Source organism: Drosophila miranda, chromosome XR (genome assembly GCF_003369915.1).
Source record: "Drosophila miranda strain MSH22 chromosome XR, D.miranda_PacBio2.1, whole genome shotgun sequence".
Classification (NCBI taxonomy): Eukaryota; Metazoa; Arthropoda; class Insecta; order Diptera; family Drosophilidae; genus Drosophila; species Drosophila miranda.
The window spans coordinates 2880576-2900589 of NC_046674.1; the positions used below are offsets into that span (position 1 = coordinate 2880576).

General features: G+C 50.7%; 1 protein-coding gene across 1 annotated transcript in view; it reads left to right on the forward strand.

The window, feature by feature from the left end:
- Positions 1–15074: 15074 nt before the first annotated feature.
- LOC108153362 overlaps positions 15075–20014 on the forward strand; it is a 28312-nt gene continuing 23372 nt past the window's right edge. Inside the window, exon 1 of the mRNA XM_017283329.2 lies at positions 15075–16685. The gene's annotated coding sequence lies outside the window, so the exon portion shown is untranslated. The remainder of the gene's footprint in view (positions 16686–20014) is intronic.

A 20014-nucleotide genomic window follows, 5' to 3' on the forward strand; every position in this document is an offset into this window, starting at 1 on the left:
ATCCAGACGATAGCCGCCGCATTCTCGTATTGTTTTTAGGGGAATTATTGATATTAGAATCTAAGAATTTAAGCTCTCCACTGGCCCTCGATGCCTTCGATATGGTGGGCCGCAGCTATCGTAAGTCCCTGCCCGACAGGCTGGCTTTAATCTCTGCTCAATTTCTCTCAGTGTGCGGTGTACGGCGTGCGGCGTGCGGCGGCGTGTAGGTGCCCCCTCGGGCACTGATTTTCGTAAATCATCAGGGCAGAATTTATATGGATTTCTTATACGAGTGGGCGAAGGTGGAAGGTGGAGGTGGATGTGGCGCTGGAGGTGGAGGCAATCTGCGGGTCGCACAGCTAAGCCGCAAAATGACTTCATTAACAAATATTTCATATTTTTTTTTTTTAGTCCGAGGGCCCTCTTGGCGGTTGGGTTTTCTGCGAAGAAATTAAGCTGAAATGCACCACATGAGGCAGTGGCAGCGGCAGCGGCAGAGGCAACCAAGCGACCACAAAATGAATGTTTCAGACATTTTTTATAATATTCGGTTATGTGGCGGCGGCTCTGACTGTGGCAGTGGCAGTCAGCCGATAAAAGCCCTGCTAAAAACTTCATTAAGGCTGTCATAAGAGGCTGCCATTTAAATGTGACACATTTTTCGGCTCGGCTGCAAGATGTGGGTCACGACACGGCAAGCGGAATCGGAATCGCAGCGATATAATGAGCTAACAAATGACACATAAGTCGCGTGTAAGCCCCCCCAGTGCCACGGTCCTTCCATATGGGAAAATATCCGAATTGAAGAGCCGTTTTGGGGCTTTAAATCGGTGCAATCCTTTCTTCGGGTCGTGTGCCTGTCGTTGCGCTCCCCCTTGAGCATCCAATCACAGATTCACAAATGAAATATAAACAGAACCCTGAACAGAACCCCCCCCCCAAAAAGAGTGTACGAGAGTTAACGAGAGAGCTTTTTTGTCTATGCAATTTTAACCCCCGCATTCGCAGAGCGACCCCAGGAGGCTGCCGCGAGAGGCAGTGGGCAGGGGGCGGGGGGGATCTCTGTGTTTTTGGAGGAGGGTCAAACTACTTGAAATGTAATCGACAGTGCGGCACTTGAATGACCAACTGCTGCTGCTGCTGCTGCTACTGGTCCACATCCACATCCTCATCGACAACAACGACAACAACGACGACGACGACCCTTTCAATTATTTGCCAAAAACAAAAACAAAACAAAATGCAAACATTCGGCCAGGAACAGGACTTGGACCTGGACCTGGACCTGGAGCCAGAGCCAGGGACAGGGCCAGGGCCAGGGCTAGAGCTTGCCTCTCTCTCTCTCTCTCGCTCTGTCTCTGTCTCTCTCTGGGCTGCATTGTCCCAATGTCTGTTCCAAGGTCCCAAAGGATTTCCTTGTTATGCGTGCGATGTTCGTTTAACCCCCGAGAGTGAGAGAGAGTCTGGGTCTGGGTCTGGGTCTGGCCACTGCCACCGCCACACACTACCAATGCTGCCTCGGCTTTGGCTACTGCTGCCCTTTGTCCAAGGTTCAGGCTCAACATCCAGGTCGTTTGTTTGTCCACCGTCTCCGACTCTGACTCCGTTCCGTTCCGTTCAGGTCGGTCTCTCGGTACCGTATCTGGACGTAGCTTTGTCTCTGCCTCCCCTTTCCCTTTCCCTTTCCCTTTCCCTCCCTTCTGCCGGCGAATGCACTCGAATGGTTTCGTTTACATTTAACGTGCGAATGTTGCTGTTTTTTGAATTATGGCGACAGGAACAGAACAGAACAGAACAGTACAGAGAGGCAGTAGGCAGGAGGCAGGAGCACAGAGTCACAGCCACAGTCGCAGTCGCAGAGAGCGAAACCCCTTTTTCCGTCTGCGGTTTTGTGACTCCTTCATCGCGCGCACAGTGGTTCAAAGTGTGCGAAAAGCCATCGTATGCTCGCATACGATATCCAGTCTGAGTGCACAGCCTGCTGCCACTGTCCTGTAGGGCTGTGGGGCTCTTCCTTCCTGCAAGGCAGAGGCATAGGCAGAGGCAGAGGCCTTCAAACCGCAGCCGAAAGTGTTGTGTTTCAGCGACGTGTTGCGACGTACCCCGTATTTTATTCAAAATGCAGCCCCACGTAATAGAATTTTTGATGCCAGCATGTCTGTGCCCCATAAAGATGCCACACCACACACCACACACAGCACACACACCACCGCCACGATGATGATAACGGTCAACGCCCGTTCGAGGTCCAGGACCAGGTCCAGGTCCAGGTCCAGCCCCTCCCATGTCCACTGCGGAGTCCTTCCCTCATTTCGGAGTCCAGTTCTTCTAAATCAAGAGGCAGGGGCTGGAGGCAGGGGCTGGAGGCAGGGGCTGGAGGCAGGGGCTGGAGGCTGGAGTAGGCTCTCAGAAATTTTTGGTGACTTTCCATTTGAATTGCATTCTGGAGCTACGGGGCTACTGGGCAAAATCTCATCATAAATTCATTAGTTGCAACTGCAGCTCATCGTTGCAACGAGTTGCACGCAAAATATATGCGAGTGGAGAGGGGGATTCGGATGAGCATCTGGTAGCTGTCTGTTTGGAGGTGGAGCCTCCGTCTCTCCGATGATTTATGCAGCAAGTTGTTTAGAAAATATGCCAAGTGGACGTACAGTCAGAGGCTGCCATGGGGGCAGGACCATGTCCAGGTCCCATCCCATCCCGTCGCGTTTCTTTCTGTCTGGAGTCCAGTCCGGGCCAGTCCAGTCCACTCCAATCCAAGACAGCCCAGGCCGGTGCAATGCTGAAGCCCAGAAGGGATTTCTCGGCTCGACTCCTCCATGTTTGATTAAGCGAGGGACTAGCAGCACTGGCACTGAGAGAACACTCTCCTCTGCCCTGTTCTGCAGCTAAACGCAAATCAACGACGGCGTTGATAATCGCCAACGGGGCTCCACAGCTCGACTGAGTTTTCTGACCACTGCCCAAGGGCCTGGGGGCCAAAGCCAAAGCCAGAACCAAAGCCAAAGCCAATGCCATGTTCCATGTTCAGGGCCGACACATCCCCACTCATGTCAGAAGTTGTGAAAATATACACCTCGCTCTTGTTTTTAGTTGGGGGTTTGGGTTTAAGGTTTTCGGTTTTCGGCTTAGGGTCTCTGTCTGTGTCTGTGTCTGGAGTGGCTCCCCGATGATCAAAAGCTGCGACAGGTGTTGCCTTTTTCTAATCAGAGGCGTGTCTGCTGCTGCTGGAGTCTCTCTCTCTCTCTCTCCGTTCTGCCATAATCGTTGTCTCCCGCAGACAGTTAAATGGTTGTTCCACTTAGATCCCCAAGCAGCAGACATTCAAATGGGCGCCAGGTGAATACCGAAAAGGTGTGTGTTATTTATGGAGATCATTCCTCCAGCAGCAGCAGCAGCAGCTTTCCGTTGCTGAAAGCAAGAGGCTTTCGAGATCCAAACAGACTTGGGTGAAAGTTCTTCCAGGGGTTATCCTTTCTCTGGGTAGTCCGATAGTCTAAATCGATTTTCTGTGAGCGTGATAACTCCATTAGTGGAACTTCCTACCACTCGTAAACGTCTCAATCATCCCATGAATGTGGGGCCCAGGCCCCTGACCAGGCCCACCTTCATGATCTGATCGGCAGTAACTCAGCAAACAAATTAAGTGGAGAGAGGTCGATCGCTTAAGTACCATATCTGCCGCTTCCTCCACTCTCCACTCTCCACCCTTTTGGTTCGCTTTCATTTGATATTTATTATAATTTTTGGATCCAATCGAGTAGGGGGGAAATCAATGCATCGCATGGCATGGCATCGCATGGCATGTATGTGGGCATTCCGTATGCATTTTTCAATCGTTATCGTCAATTTAGTAAAACCTTTTGTTTTTTTTTTGTCGCCAACAGTTTTTCGAGAGACGCGCTGCAGTCCCCCTGCCTGTAGACTGTAGATTGGAGTCTGGAGGAGCCGCCACACGGCCCCACAGCCCCACAGCCCCACAGCCACACAGCCACACAGCCACACAGCCACAATTTTGTTGTGGCTTTCAGTTTTCAGTTTTCAGTTTTTCAGTAAACGCTCTCGATGCTTATGACCATAAATTGCCCAGCAAACCGTGACCATAAATTGGAGCTAACAAAGAAATTATGAAATTCAAATGAAGTGCGTTCCCGGTCCCTCAGTTTCAGTTTCAGTCGAGGGCGAAGTCTGAGGCCAGAGCCCATCGTCCTCGCGGGCCCAGGCCCAGGCCCAGGCCCAGCCCCAAGAGCACAGGGCCAGGAACTGGAATCGAAATCGCAGTCGGAGTTAAAGTTGGAGTCTGTGCTTTTTGCTGCTGCTGCCGCTGTTGCTGTTGCTGTTGTTGCGGTGCACCTGAGGCCTCAAACGAGGCAAGGTCTTGTGCCTCAGATTAATCCCCACTGACAACCACCACAAGGCGGCCTGAGAGGAGGCCACGGCCACGGCGGCGGCGGCTGCGGCGGAGTGGAGGCCACTTTTATAGAGCAACAATTGCTACATCCTCATCCTGCAGCAGCAGTTGCAGTTGCAGTTGCAGTTTACATGGTAAATTGTGCAACTTGTTCACTTTTTGCATAAAAATTGTTCATTGAAAATGCATAAATGTGCAATCTGCACAAAGGAAATGCGGCGGGTACTAAGAAGGAGACCCTCCGACTCCGATCTGGGGCTGAGGCCCTGGGACTCGGACTTGGACTCGGAATCGGAATCGGACTGCAGACCATTGAAAGAATTATTATGGATAGGAAAACATTGAACCCCGAGAGTTCGATATCGATGCAATTGCTGATTGCTATTGGCTTTGGAATGCCACAGAGCCGCTGAGCCGCCGAGCCGCAGAGCCACAGCCGGATGGCTGTTGTTACTACTCGTATTTTTTTTTTGTTTAACTATGAATTGTCTTTAAATACGAATACATGGCATTAAATAGCATTTGTGTAATATATTCATGAGCGATGATACGCTACGCTACGCTGAGGCTGAGGCTGTGGCTGCTGCTTCCCGGTATTGCTCGAAATCTAATGCCCCTCCGAACCCCAGACCCAGACCCAGACCCAGACCCAGACCGGGACCCAGAGCGAGACCCAAACGACTTTTGGCCATCCATATCGCCTCTCCGACTATCTGCTGCTTCTGCTTCTGCTCCAGCGAGCCGCTTCCATCGCTTCCATCGCTTCCTCCTCCTGCCAGCAGCAGCATCCACACCACAAAAGGCTTTTAACCGTAAGAGCATTTTGGGACCCCAGACAGTTGCATGGCCCATTTTGTGCGCCCCGGGCCCCAAGTCAAGGTTTGTGGAGAAACACGAAGAGACACCAGGGAGAAACATAAGGAAACATCCAGGGAAACGGCACAGCAACGAATGTGAGATGCTCTTCTCGGGAACATCTTCGGTTCTTCTGTCGGGAATGTACTTACTCTGGCAATCGATGGCATAAGTAGCTTCAGAAGTGATCAGAGCTGGAAAAGAGCAGAGAACGGAGACAGATTAGGCGATATGTTCCATAAAAAGTACATTAATCGATTAATAATCGATAGCGTAATCGATGGCACAGCTTCCTGGGTGATTACAGCTGCAAGAGGGCAGACAAAAGAGATGGAACAGGGGATATATTCAAGAACTAATATAATAATCGATTAATAATCGATCAAATAATCGATGGCAGCTGCAAAAGGGCAGACAAAAGAGATGGATCAGGGGCTATAGCTATCATTCATTCATTATTTGAGCTCCGCTTTCTATCTATTCCATGAGGGACATTGGAGTATGATGCAGGTCTCTCTTTGAACCCCATCAAAATAGGTTCCATAAACCTCCCCAATAGCTGGAATATGCCAGCCATCGCTCCAAAAGATAGAGTATGCAACATTTTCAGACTACGACTCTCCCATTTATTGACCCGTTTTGGCTAAGACCCCAAGTTCGAGCCAGAGTCCAAGCCATCGCCATGGCCTGAGAATTGTGCGTATGCTCGGCGCAGTATTGTCTATTGTCTATTCCGGGGGCCACGCAGCAGTTGTGTTTCTATATTTGGCCACGCGGCGACCACGCACCGTTCAACATTCGCTTCGCTTCGGCCCAGGCCCAGGCCCAGGTCCACCCCAGGTCCACCCCAGGTCCAGGTCCAGGCCCACCTCCTTACATTCGACAGAGAATTCCGAGTGCCGCCGAGATTTGCCTTTTGGAGTTTGGATTTTGGTTTTGGGGGCTTGGGGGCTTGGGTGGCTGCTCGCACTCCTCCATCACAGAAATTCAATTCAATTATTTTGTACAGAGCTCTGCGAAGGGTGGCAGGGGGGAGTGGGGGGCGGGGGCCCCATTGTCTTTATGCAATGCGTGAAATTTATAGTTATGACCAAGGCGGCGGCATTATGACCTCGCCTACTGACATTTGATTGCTCTCGGGGTGACAGAAGTCGCCTGCTGCCCCGTAAGCCCCGTAGGCCGGCCCAAAAATCACAAATTATGGCCAGGAATGTGGTGTCCATTCACCCGATTGTCGATTCGATTGGCAACATATTGATGTGTGGTGTGGTGCGGATTGGGGCGGTGCGGTGTGGGGCGGTGTGGGGGTAGGGCCCGATCAGAGATCCGATTTGCGGTTACTTTATTAGAGCCGTTGAGCGCGCAGTTTAAGACATTGTCAGGTGTCCGAAAAGATCTCCGCTCCAGCAGGGTCTGCTCTCCCCCGATCGATCTTCCCTGAGGATCCGATCAGGGAATTCAAATTACCCGCAGAGAGAGAGAGAGAAGGAAGGAACACAAATCACCGCCTGAAATCGGGGCAGACAAAGGCCTAAAAATCGGCATTTCATTAAGCGGCAGCAGCGGCTGAAGCGGCTGAAGCGGCAGCCCCCGAGTGCAATTCAAAATTGAATTCGAAATCTGCAAACACACATCTTGATGAGATCATTATCGGCAGCAACAACGACAGGCCAATTACATTAATTAATTATTAAGGGAACGCAGAGGAGCTCCTCGAGGAGCAGGAGCAGCATGAAGGAGATGGTTAGAGAGCCAGGATTGCAGCAGTCGTACTGGCAGTGGCAGTGGCAGTGGCAATGGCAGTGGCAGTGGCAGTGGCAGCCAATGAGTGTCACGTACAAACGCAGTGTTCCCAGGCCCAGATTCAGATTCAGTCCAGGAGCAGGTCGGATCGGATACTCGTATCATGGAATGCAATCAGCGATCGGAGCGAAATCGAACAAGCTCCAAGCTTAGGTTCAGCTCCAGCTCCAGCTCCAGCTTCGGCTCCAGCCTCATTCTGTGGCGCATCTCTCTCTCTCTCTCTCTGACTGGGGGCGTTTTTCGGCTGGCCAAGGCTGTGTGACTAAGCAACCGAAGCTGCGGCTCTCTCGACGTGGACGTACCTGTGTGTGTACCTGTGCCAAGATCGATCGCTTCGTTCATCCATCCGCTTTATGATTTGCAGATTTTCAAATATGCATCTCCTGCTGTTGCCACAGCCAGTGCTGCTGCTGCTGCTGCTGCTCGTTCTGCTGCGGCTGCTGCTCCTCTTGCCACTTGCTTGCGTTAGGCGTGCGATGATTAATTGCTGCCGGCTCACGCAAACCGCTCGCCGGGCGCTCAACCCTCCTTCTCCTTCTGCTTCCCCTTGGTCTCCTCTGGAGGCGGCTTGCGTGCCGCTGCTCTGCTGAATCTCTGTTCTGTTCTGTTCTGGTCCGGGCCAGAGCAGACCAGAGCAGGCCAGGCCGGGCCGTTGCTGCCGTTGAATAATGATCTCTAGAATGTCTTGTTTCAAAAAAGCTAATAAGATCATTTATAACACAGTTAGTTCAGGTTCTGGCCTGGTCCGAACCGGCCTGGCTCTGGTCTGGCTCTGGCTCTGGCTCTGTTCTGGTTTATGGGGTCTGTCCGCCCGTCTGTATTGGCAATTTCCTGCACCAGCTCTCGATTAGGGGCCCAAAGGTGTAGGCAGGAGGGGTTTCCACACGCTCCAGCGATGACTCTAGCGAGTCTCTGTACTTGGGTATTCCTCAAAATAGACGCAAGATTGCCTCAGAATTTACTCCGAAATTTCTAGGAATTTAGTCCGAATTAATATTTTCGGCTTAAGCATCTGATAGAAGCTTATACTAAGAAATATACCAAGAAATGTTCTCCGAAAATGTACTCCGAATTTATTCCGAAAATACTCCGAAAATACTCCGAAATCACTCCGAAAATACTCGTAACTAAAAATAATTAAATAATTTACACATTAAAGGCCCAGAAATACAAATACAACTAAAAATGAACTCCGAATATAGTCAGAATTTATTCGTAATGGGGTAAATTCCAGCCCGAGAGCAGTCTGCAGTCTTAAGTGGCTCGATCACACCGCCCCCCTTCCGTCTACGCCACTGTTTCTGAGAGGCTGGCGTTGCCCCAATGAAAATACCTCTATGCCGCAATTAATCGACAGCTCTGCGTGGATCCATTCATTTCGTGTGCTACGAATACGATGCTCGCCAGTGATCCGTGTGATTAGCCCCCACTGGGTGTGACGTCACAAATTCACAGTTGTCTACGATTGGGTGAAATTAACGCCCCTGCGTATACAGGGGTACACGTACACACGTCCACGTGCACGGCAGCAGGAAGTGGGACACACAGTACTGTGTGGAAACAGGAGACAGGACTGAGGACTGTGGACTGAGGACTGGGGAGACATGCGTGTGCCTAAGTAGGACACTTTGAGGCAGCCGCTGACAGCTGATTGCCATTTGTTCTGCAGAAGCAGCAGCAGCAGCACCACCAGCAGGATGTGGCCATGGTTAAGAGTCCCTTTTTGGCCGGCCATCTCTCTCTCTCTGACTCACTCTCACTCTGTTTTGCAGTTGGTTTCGGAGTCAATTAAACTGCCAACACTTGTTAACAAGCTGCAATCACAAACACGCCCCGAGCGGACACTCCATCCTCCATCCCAATCCCCCATCCCCCCCATCACCCATCCATGACTGACCAGCGAATTATCACCGAAGCTCTGTTCCTGTTCAACAAAATTGAGGGAAATATGTATATATATACAAGCGAGTGTAAGAATAAAATATATTTTTGGGTCCTGGCGCAAAGGGGCGTGCCCCGCGTGGATGGTGGAGGGGGGTAGGCAGTTATGTGTAGTTTTTGAAAGCGCCTCTTTGCCGCTCGCTTCATCGGTCTCTGGTTTCTCACACGCTCGCTGGATGGCTGCCTGAATGGCTGGCAATTTTTTATTTATTTGCAAAAGGCAATTTAAAAGCCAGAAGAGCCGCAAAACTTTTGCCTCGCATTGAATTTCAATTTGTGTTTCCGCATAAAAATGCGCCTCGTATTTATTTTTGTGGGTTATTTGTGCCTTGTCTCTGGGTCCAGATCTTTTATCGCTGATAAAATGCTGCCGCTGCGACCCTTTGGCCGCAGAGCGAAAGAGAGAGAGAGGGGGCGTGCAACGCCAGCCACGCCCTGATGCCCCGATGTTCGATGTTGCTCTGTTGCTCTGTTGCTGTTTTACAATTGTTTGTTTTGGGCTGTTTGTTAAACACCTTCCGCTACACGTCCAGGCGTCCAGTCCAGTCCAGTCCAGTGCAGTCCAGTCCAGTCCAGGCCTTGGCCAAATCGCCTCCGTTTCACACAGATACTCGTGCACTCCTGCATAGAGGGACACTCTCGCACGGACACAGATACAGATACAGGCGAGGCTGGGAGGCTGGGAGGCGGCAGGCGGGAGGGCACACATCCTTTGTCATGTTTTGGGCATGGCAAAAGATTTAAGGCCCCCACCACTTGAGTGCCTTCGCCCCTGGGCGCTCGCTGGTTCCTGCAAACATCCCTCTATATAGGGTTTTGGGGCCTGTGCCCTTTGATGTTGCTCCTCCTCGTGTTCCTCGAGCATCGGTGTCGGGGTCGGGGTCGGTGTTGGGGTCGGGGCAGAGGCAGGGGCACGGGCACGGGCAGGGGCATCTTCGTCTTTTGGCTCGCCTCGCATAACTTTGCTTGTTAACAATTGCATTGTACAACAACAGCAGAATCAGCAGCAACGATCCAACGATCGAGCAGCAGCGGCAGCACCGGCAGCAATCCAACAATCCTCTCTCAATCTGAACCTGGAGCAGGCTCCCGTCTCCCGTCTCACGGCTCTTTGCCATTTTTAGGTATCAACGACGATTGCGTCGGCACCACCACACAGATCCCAGGACACAATGGACACTCTTTTTCGAAAATAGGTGGCTTGATTTATTTGTCTGCAAATTCGCTTTCTCAAAAGGCATTTTCTGTGGCGGGAGATCCCGAACTGCTGACCCAACTACATATCCGAGCGATACCCAGTTTGAATATGACTATGAATATGAGTGTGAGTGTGAGTGTGAGTGCCAGTCTGAGTATGTGATTCAGTAGGTATTGAGATACAGATTGGATTTCGCTGCGTAAACATGAGGCATGGCTAATGGTGATTCTGGATCAGCATCTGACATTTATCGCTGCCATTTGCTGAAATCGATCCCCTCCCCCCCCCACCGCCCACCGGCACAACCTGGATTTAGAGAGGTCTCCTTTGGAGAATGTCTTTCCTGGTTTTTTATTGACAAGCCCCCAGGCCATGTATCGACATCGACGAAGCGTTCAACTACTAAATCTGTGCACTCAGAGCAATGCCACGTAAATGTCGCAGCACCACAGAAAAACAGAACAGAACAGAACAGAACAGAGCAGAGTCCCAAGAAGAGAAACAAATCCCTTACAAAACTAAAGCCAGAGACCCCGAGAGCAAGTGTGCAAATTCCATTAAAAGAACATTTACAAATTTGGCAAAGATCAGCGGCAACAGCAACACCAGCCAACAGCAACAGCCAACAGCAACAGCAACTGCCACACAAAAAAAGTCCTCTCTAAACTAGCGCGACACCTCCGAATGGGGGCTAAGATCGAAAGACCTTGAGCACTCCACATCTCAGAGGCTTTGCCTCTAAAAATAATGCCAGACAAACTACAACAAACAACCCACTGAGTGCTGCAACCACTGCAACCGCTGCAACAATGCAGTGCAACAGCAACAACAAGGAGAACTTTTGTCTCCAACAGCGTTTTCCCTAACAACCCGAAGGTGATAAATAAAATTCTTTATATGCAATCTTTTAATGCAATTTACAATAAAATCAACATGGAGTTTAGTTGCTGGCGGTTGCCGGTTGCCGGTTGCCGTCTGCCGTCTGGCGGTTCCGAGGTTCTTGCCACACGGCTCTCGGTTCTCCCGACTATCGGTTCTCTTTCGGACAGCAGCTTCTTCCTTTTGGGCCCTCGCTAAATAACAAGGGGGCACAGCTTGATTTGACATTAGCACAATCCCACAGATCACCTTCCCAAAATGGATTTTGCCGCCGTCGTTCGTCGTTCGTCGTCGCCATCATTCCCGGCCGTAGCGTAGCCCTCGCTGCCTGAACTTTTGTGTGCAGAAAGCAGCATCAGGCATCAGGCAGCAAACGGAGAAACGGAAATGGAGGCCCAGAGAACGCGATGATCATTGCGACCGGGCAATAAATACAGCATAGAAATGATGTACGGAAAACGATCGCAGCTTCAGCTTCAGCTTCAGCTTTAGCCACAGCTTCAGTTCCAGAAAGATCCTAGCTCTCTGCTGCCCAGACAGACTTGAGACCCGAGACCCAAGAAGACCCAAGGAGACCCCAGAGCCAGCACAGCACACACACACAACTCCTCCAGCCAGCAGCTCGACGGGGGTGCCTGGGTGCCGGCGATGACGCTGATGATGGCACAGTGGTACCATTACAATGAGTAATTGATAGAGGCATTAAGGCCCTTTATAGAAAACATCTATTCCTCAATGGGCAATTAGCTGGCGAAAGAATTGCATTCTTATTCCGAAAATAAACTCTGCCGACGTCGTCGCTGGATTCTAATTTTATGTGCGAATCTGTGCTATAACTTTCGAGCCATAAAAAGTACTCCGAAAGTACCATAGAATCTATTTAAGATAGCTTTATTCTGAAAAGACGAATTTCACACCGAATTTAGTCCGAAAAATTCCGAAAGAAACTCCGTTTGCAGCCAAAGACACCGGATTTAATCGAAAATTACGACAAACTCACTCCGAATTTAGTTCGAATTTAGTTCGAAATTATTCCTAATTTAGTCCGACTTTAGTCCGAGTTTAGTCCGAATTTAGTCCAAATATAGTCCGAATTTAGTCCGAATTAAGTCCGAATTAAGTCCGAGTTTAGTCCGAATTAAGTCCGAATTAAGTCCGAATTAAGTCCGAATTTAGTTCGAATTTAGTCCGAATTTAGTTCGAATTTAGTCCGAATTTAGTCCGAAGACACTAGATTCAATTTAAAGCTACTCCGAAATCACTCCGAACTCACTCCTAGTGTAATGTGATCTAAATTTACTCCAAAACACTCCGAGTCTACTTGGAATGCGATTTGAAATGTTCCTCCTTTCCAGGCCTCACACCCACTGTGTCTGCAAAGAGTCTGGCAGCTGCCTAGATGCGGATGCTCGGGGCTGCCGCTGCCGCTGCCGCTGATGCTCGTTTGGGCTACCACTTTGCGTCTGGGGCTGCCGCTCCGCTCCGCTCTGCTCTGCTCCGCTGATGGCTCTGCGGCTGCTGCTGCTGCTGCTGCCACTGCCACTGCCGCTGCGGCTGCTAACGCTGGCAAGGCTGGCGCGGCATTATTAATGATAAATGTGGCTTGCACTCATGATAAATACAGAGAATCGTTGAAAGGTATAAATCAATAATAGAGAAGTTTGTTTGCAGTTAGGAGGAGGATAGGCGCAGGATGGAGCCGTGATTTTCCACGGGGAAAGGGGAACGCAGAACGGGGGGAGAACCAAGGAACCAGCCTGCAGACAATGAGTATGCCAAAACATAATTCAAGTTAAAGGTAAAGGTCTTCGTGTGGAAGCTGGCACCGGGATCTGATTAGCGGCCCAGGAGGAGACCTCTTTGCTGCCGCTGCCACTGCCACTGCCACTGCCACTGCCGCTGCTGCAACTGCAACTGCAATTGCAATTGGATGCGCCTGTCCCGATTCGAGCTGTCGGGGAGTTCTGCCGCTGCCGCTGCTCCACAAAATCATGTTCATTAATTGACTAATTAATCGATGGCTGGGCTGGGGCCCTGCATCAAAACAGAGACATAACAGGGCATGGCAGCGCGATTATCAATAACAATTAGCCGACGCCCGAGACCATCTCTTCAGGGCTAGGGCTAGGGACTGGGACTGGGGACCCATCGATGGCCTGTCAAATAAATGTGGGCCCGTGTCTGTGGCTCCATCTTGCAACTGCAACGGCAACGGCAACGGCAACTGCAACTGCAACTGCAAGTGCAAGTCGCATTTGAATGCACGAGTTACGCATCCATCAAATGTCAATTGTTTGTCTTGGCTTGGCGCTCTGCCTTCGTCGTCGTCGTCGTCGTCGACGGAGAGTCTTCCTTCACAGACAGCATCCCCATCTCCATCGCCCCATCGCCCCATCGCCCCACCGCCCCACCGTCCGTCGGAACAAACGAACGAACAGCTTTGGCGCATTTCTCATAAATCATTCGAAAGGCTCTCTGGCGGGCATTGCATCAGCGACAACGTCCGCGATGTCTTGTCAGAAGGAGCTCCTCCTTCTTCATCTGCGATGCCCATCCATGGCATCGAACTTGTCTAGCACCGAAGGCCGAAGGCCGGGGGTGAGTGAGTGTTCTGCGACAAGCCACGTCTTGAATTAGTTGCCAGTCGAAAGGCATTAAGGATAAGGAATGCCCAGTGAGCGGTGGAGCGGGGGAGCGGGGGAAGGTTTCGAATCTAAACTTTTAATTTTGAATAAAAGTTGAGAGCAAAGTGAAAAGGTCTCTCTCTCTCTCTCTCGCTCTCTCTCGCTCTCTCTGCTCTGCTCTGCGGCACTTTGTTCCTATTTAAGTTATTAATAGAGGGGCCTCCTGCCTCCTGCCTCCTGCCTCCTGCCCCCTCCCCTCTTGAAGGGGCTTTCTCTTTGACCCTATGGACTCTACGGAGAGATGATTCTAAATGTATATTCCATGAAGTTGGCACAACTTCTGCCGCACAACACTCGTAAAACAGGTGCACTCTGGGGGAGGTCTGTGCCACAGCACTCCCATTCCAATCTGTCGGACAGCAGCAGACCTGTCTGACCCCTCGGCTTTGACCGACGATTGGTGCGGGGGCACGGGGGCAAGGGGGCACGGGGGGCGGGCGCCTCTGAACCGTTAATGTGCTGGCGGTTTTAGCCACCAGCTGGGAGTTGACCAGGCGCCAGGTGGCAGGTTGTTCCTTGCCGTGCCGCGACGTGGCATGGCGTGGCGTGTCCTTTGTGCCCCCGTTGATAATTTAAAGCCAACGACCTGAAAGGATTAAAGGCAGCCGAATGGCAACATTAACTCTCTCTCCTCTGCCGCTGCTGCACTCTTTTGGCAACATGAATATTCATTTCAATTGTGGCAATGGCAATGGCAACTGCAACTGCAACATCGGTAGCGGCAGTGGCAGTGGCAGTGGCAGCGGCTTATGGTACTTTCTTTCACACACCAAAAGAGTTGATGGTACTGGCAGTGCCACTGCCACTGCCACTGGTGCCTGGTGCCTGGTGGGGGGACGACGACCCACATAAATCATTCACAATTAGATGCGGACGCAACTGCGGCAGCGGCTTAAACACCTGACCGACTTGCCTCCGAAACATTCCCGAGTGAGTGCCCGAGTGAGTGCCCGAGTGAGTGGAGTCCATCCCTGGAGTTTCACTCGAAACATTTACCCGGCATTTCAATTCCAAAAACCGTAAGACGGAATGTTTCCTCCACTCCTCCACTCACGACATGAGCCAGGGGCCAGCGAGTGAGTCGAGCGAGTCGAGTGAGTCGAATGAGTGACTCCACTCGAACGAATGAGTGTTCCATTTGCCATTACGTTCCGCCGTGGCATTTCTGTGGCATCCACGAACCTGTTCCCATTGCGTGCCACATTCGTACTTGACACCGCGAAGACGCTGCCAACCGAAAGCGGACCGAAACGTTTTTTTTTTTTAATACCAACAAAAAAAAACACAAACAAAAAGAACTAAAATACAACAAAAAGAACAAAAAACAACAATAACAACAACAACAATACCCGTAGCTTGAGAGAAAGAGAGAGATGCATCTTGTGGATATGGATATGGATATGGATATCGGTATGGATATCGGTATGGTTAAACGATCGATGCGACTATATAGTACGGTGTTCCAGTGATTCGTGTGTGTGTGCGTGCGATCGATCGATCGAGTGGTCAGCGGTGTATTTTTTGTTGCTCGGTGATCCGATCCGAACCGATCCGATCCGTTCGATTCCGAGTTCCCGAAACGCCAGAGATTTACCGAGAATATTCGCGTTAATTGAGCTGTACTTACAGCTGTAGTACAAATTTGCATAACCAGGAGAGCGACAGAGCGAGAGAGGAGGACATCCAGAAGCGGGAAGGGAAGAGCAGAGGAGAACAGAGGAGCAGAGCAGAGCAAGCCATAAACAAATCTCGCTTGAGCGTCTTGGTTCACTGATTTAATGCCACAAACAGATTGCAGATTGTAACCTGCAGCCGCGCCCCGTGCACCACTCCAGCCGCCAGCCGCCAGCCACCAGCCACCAGCCACCAGCACCGACTTCAGCCACCACCTTCCACCTCCACCTCCACCTCGAACTCCTGCAAGAGCCGCTGCTGCCACTGCCACTGCCGCTTGGTCAACCTGCTTGGTGGAAGCTTGTTTCTGCGGAAGAGCAGCCGCCGCGCCGGTGGAGCGCCAGACCCGGCACAAAAAAAAGGAGGAGAGCAAAAGGAAAAAAAAAAACAAAAACACACACAGAATAAAGTACAACAACTTTGCTGTTGTCGTCGTCGTCGTCGTCGTCGTCGTCGCTGCGTCTTGGCCAACGTCTTCGTCTTTGGCCGAAAGAATTTTCTTAAAAACAACAAAAGCAAAAAGCAAAAAGCAAAAACAACGCGCTAAGATTTACAACGCGCGGAACCCAAACACAAACCCAAACCCAAAGCCAGAGCCAAAGCCAGAGCCAGCAAAAAGTGTAAAAGGCAAGCAAATGCAGCAGAAGGAAAAAAATTAGCGCATACTGAAGTGTATCTCTCTCTCTGTGTCTGTGTGTGTGTGTGTGCGCGTGTGTGTGTGTGTAGTATTTTTTTTTTTTTTTTTTTTTTTTTACAACTAAAAGAAAAAGTTTGAAAAGTGTCAAGCGCGGAAAGCGCGGCGCGGCACGGAACGGAGCGGCACGGCACTCGACTCGACTCGACTCGACTCGACTCGACTCGACTCTCTCTCTCCTCGCCTATTCGGTTCGGCCAATAACCCAACGACATTTTGTGGCAGGCATGCAATGCGGCGAGGCGACCCCAACGGGCCAGCCTGCGAGTTAATTACCGTTATCCTTGCACAGCAACAACAACACAAGCAACAACTAAACGGTACTCAAGTTGGGGACTACGATTACGCCCCGCTGTCGCCCCGCTGTGTGAAAGGACAACCACAGCGACAACCACAGCGACATCGCCATCGCCATAGCCATAGCCATCGCCATCCGCATCCCCAGCCGCATCTCCAGCCATCCACCATCCCATACGCAGACCAAGACAAGGCCAAGTCGTCGTCAAGCAAACATTCCAATCGGAAACGGGCTAATTGGCACACTGCGTATCTCAAAACGAGGTGAGTTCTAGGAGTTACAATCGAACGATGGGCATAGCTCGGAATGGAATGGGATGGGAAAGTGTTCTTGGGTACTCTACTGAAGAGAAGGGATCTGCCTGGCCCTCTGCAAGGGCTTTCCGCTCTCAAAACAGCTGATGCAACGGCCTGGCTCTCAGGTGTGCCTGCTCCGGCTTTGCACGATAATGGGACCTTCCGAATGGGAACTCTGATATCTTGATATCAGGATTCGACTAAAGAACCCTTTCGAAATGGAAACCGAAAGGTCGCCTGGTATCTGCATGCCACAATTAGCACGCTTTGATTTCAGAGGGGATGACTAATGCATTTGGCATTGCGTATTAGATCTCTGCCACAAGAGGGATATCGATATCTAAGCGGCAAGGGCTGCGGCTCTACTTTCAAGCCCGATACTCAGTCAACATGTACTCGGATGAGAGCTTATGATTTCTATAGGAACCAATCCATCTTCCATCTTTCTTTCTGTCTCTGGACGCATCCTTCCTTCCAAAATTGTGTATGCCACAGATGGTCGCCCTCTGTGGGGGTGGCTCTAGCTCTTCTTGTCTCTGAGATCTAGCCAGACACAGCCGATCAAGAGTATATATACTCTATGGGTTCGGAAACGCTTCCTTCTGTGTGCCACACAGACCCCAGTATCTTCGGGTATCGGGTAGAATAAACTAAACGCACTTTGGACACCTTCTTTTATGTACATATGAATCTCCAGTTCGTTACATAGATTACAAAAGACTTTCGTAGATCATGGTAATGGGCTCGAAGGTATCTGTTCCAGATGAAGATTGACTTTGATACGGGGAGGAGGAGGAGGAGGAGGAGGAGGAAAAGGAGGCTCTTCTACCCAAATGTATTTCGATATTGAGAATTACCCATCGAAGGCATGCCTTTAGGTGGGTTTAAGTACGGAGGCGAGTTCCACCTGGGTGGATACGGATTTGGATACGGACGGGGCTGCTGAATGGATGAGGTTTGATTTCGGGATACGACTGAGCCCTGGGCGACGGTCTCGTGCGCGTTGTTGCCCTGGACGCTCTGGCTGGTGATGGAAACATCTCCGTTTGAGACGGGCGGGGGCCCCATGGAGCCGCCCGAGCCCACTGGCCACCGTCCAGTCTCGCCCTTGGCTATCAGTCCGGGGAGATCCGATTCCGCGCTGGCTGCGGCTCCGTCACGGTCCGACGTCGAAGTTTTCACATATATGGAGCTCTCGCCGACTGTAGACGGCGGAGGATGGTGCATAGGTGGGTTTGGGTACTGAGGGGGTCTGCCCACAGATGCAGCTAGCTGCCAGGGCGGTCCGGGCACAGATACATATTGCGGCTTGTTTACAGGTGCATTCGAATACGGCGGAGCGAGTCTGTACGGGCGACTATCGCTTTTGTTCCCGCCTCCTAGCGGGAAGAGTGGCGTGAAGGCCATTGTGCTCAAACAAAAGATGAGCTGCAGACAAAGGAGGAACCACTCCATATTGCCTGGTAGCCGAATATGTGCCGTGTGCCGTGTCCTGTGTCCGTTTGCAAGTGCTGCCCGTCGAGAATCTTTGATTCGCCTGACATTTGCACGCCTCCCGCTTCGCTTTGGCTGAAAATTTAACGGATCGGCGGGGATATCTAATCTATTAAGCATAACGCAACCGATTACTCGCCACATGCTGGTCGCAAGGGACGGGGCCGCTCGTCTGTCGGGGCCACATGAAAGTGGGGCTCGCAGCCAATTCCAGGGAAGTCCACTTAGCCAGACCCCGAAACCCATCGAAAAACTCCACATATGCGGCCAGAGACTGACACTCCACTCCACTCCACTCCATTCTGTAGACTGCATGACTCCTAGATGTGGATTCGACTTGGAGTAGCGTCGCTCTGTTTGTCTCTCAATTTCCATTAGACAGAAAGCTGGTTCTGGTTCTGCGGCTCTGCAGCTCGTGGAAAAAGTGAATTTATGTCGAGCCGCTAAACAATTGATGCTGAAAAATGATGGCAATGACAAAGTGATTACTGCCTGCCATAGAAAGCGAGCGAGGGATTCCGAAACGGGACTGGGACTGGGACTTGGGCACAAGCAATCGAAGTTCAAGTTGAAAAATAACATTTTCAATTTTCAATCTTCAATTGAGGCGATAGATAACTCCACAGTCCACCACTGGAGCTGTTGTTGCTCTGCCTCTGAGGCAGCCGCTTCGAAGGGGGAGGGGGAGGGGACGGTGGGGAAATGCTCGTCGCAGACAAAAGAGAGGGATTTCATCATTAATCATTTAGTTTGTTGTTTTTACAAACGCAACTGAAAGTATACCTTGCCTATTTATACGCCCTGGATATAATCGTACAAAAGGTACCCATGTACATGCCTCGTATATGTGTCTGTGTGTGTGTGTGTGTGTGTGTGTGTGTGTGTGTGTGTGTGTGTGTGTACGAATAATCGACTTGACTTTCAGGCCTTACCTTCAATTTTCAAGAACGGCTTGGGGTGGGGCGGTGCGGTGCGGGGAGGAGAACGGGGGCACGTTCTTTTGATTTGAATCTTTCTTCTGCTACTCCTCCTCCCTCCCTCCCTCCTCCCCCCACTCTCCCCACAGCCTTTTGGTATTTGGTAAATTGCTCATCGTCATGCTTTTATGATTTGGTATTTATTTTCTGTTGGTATTTTTGGGAGAAGAATTTGATGCGCTCTTCTTGATAAGCCCAAAGCGCCCTTCCCCCCCTCCCCGTCCATGCATTGCCTCCACTTATTGTTGTACCTTTTCCCCCGTACGAATGTGTCCGTGTCCGTGTGTAGGTGTGTCTCTCGACAGCCCATCCCCAAAATAAAAAGAAACCCCAGAACACACAAAGTACGAGTATCTGCATCTACAGTATCCACAGAAGAGCGATTTTATTTGTATTCTTTTCTTCTTTGCTTTTCGTTTTTGCTTTAAAACATCAAAATGTACAAAGTTTTTCGAAATCAAACCGAGAGAAATGTTCCGTGCGTATGCACGGGGGGGCACAGCCGAATACCTTACGGATAGAACACACTCGAGGAGTCCAGTCCGGAAGATATCGCATATAATTGGATTGTATAACAGGAATAACCATATATATCTTCCAATTTGTTGCTTAAGCTCTTGAGGGCAGATCCCTCATGGTTTTGTGGGTCCCCAAGCACTATACAAATCTCGCCGTAGACGCACATCCCGGGTCCCTCGATAGGGTATCCGAAAACTAACCTCAAAAGCAAACTTTTTCTGCAGAACATCGGGAAATGCTGGCGCATCAAACTTTTTAACGAGAGACTCAGCCAGGATTCCCCCTAACACTCACCCACCCCCTCCC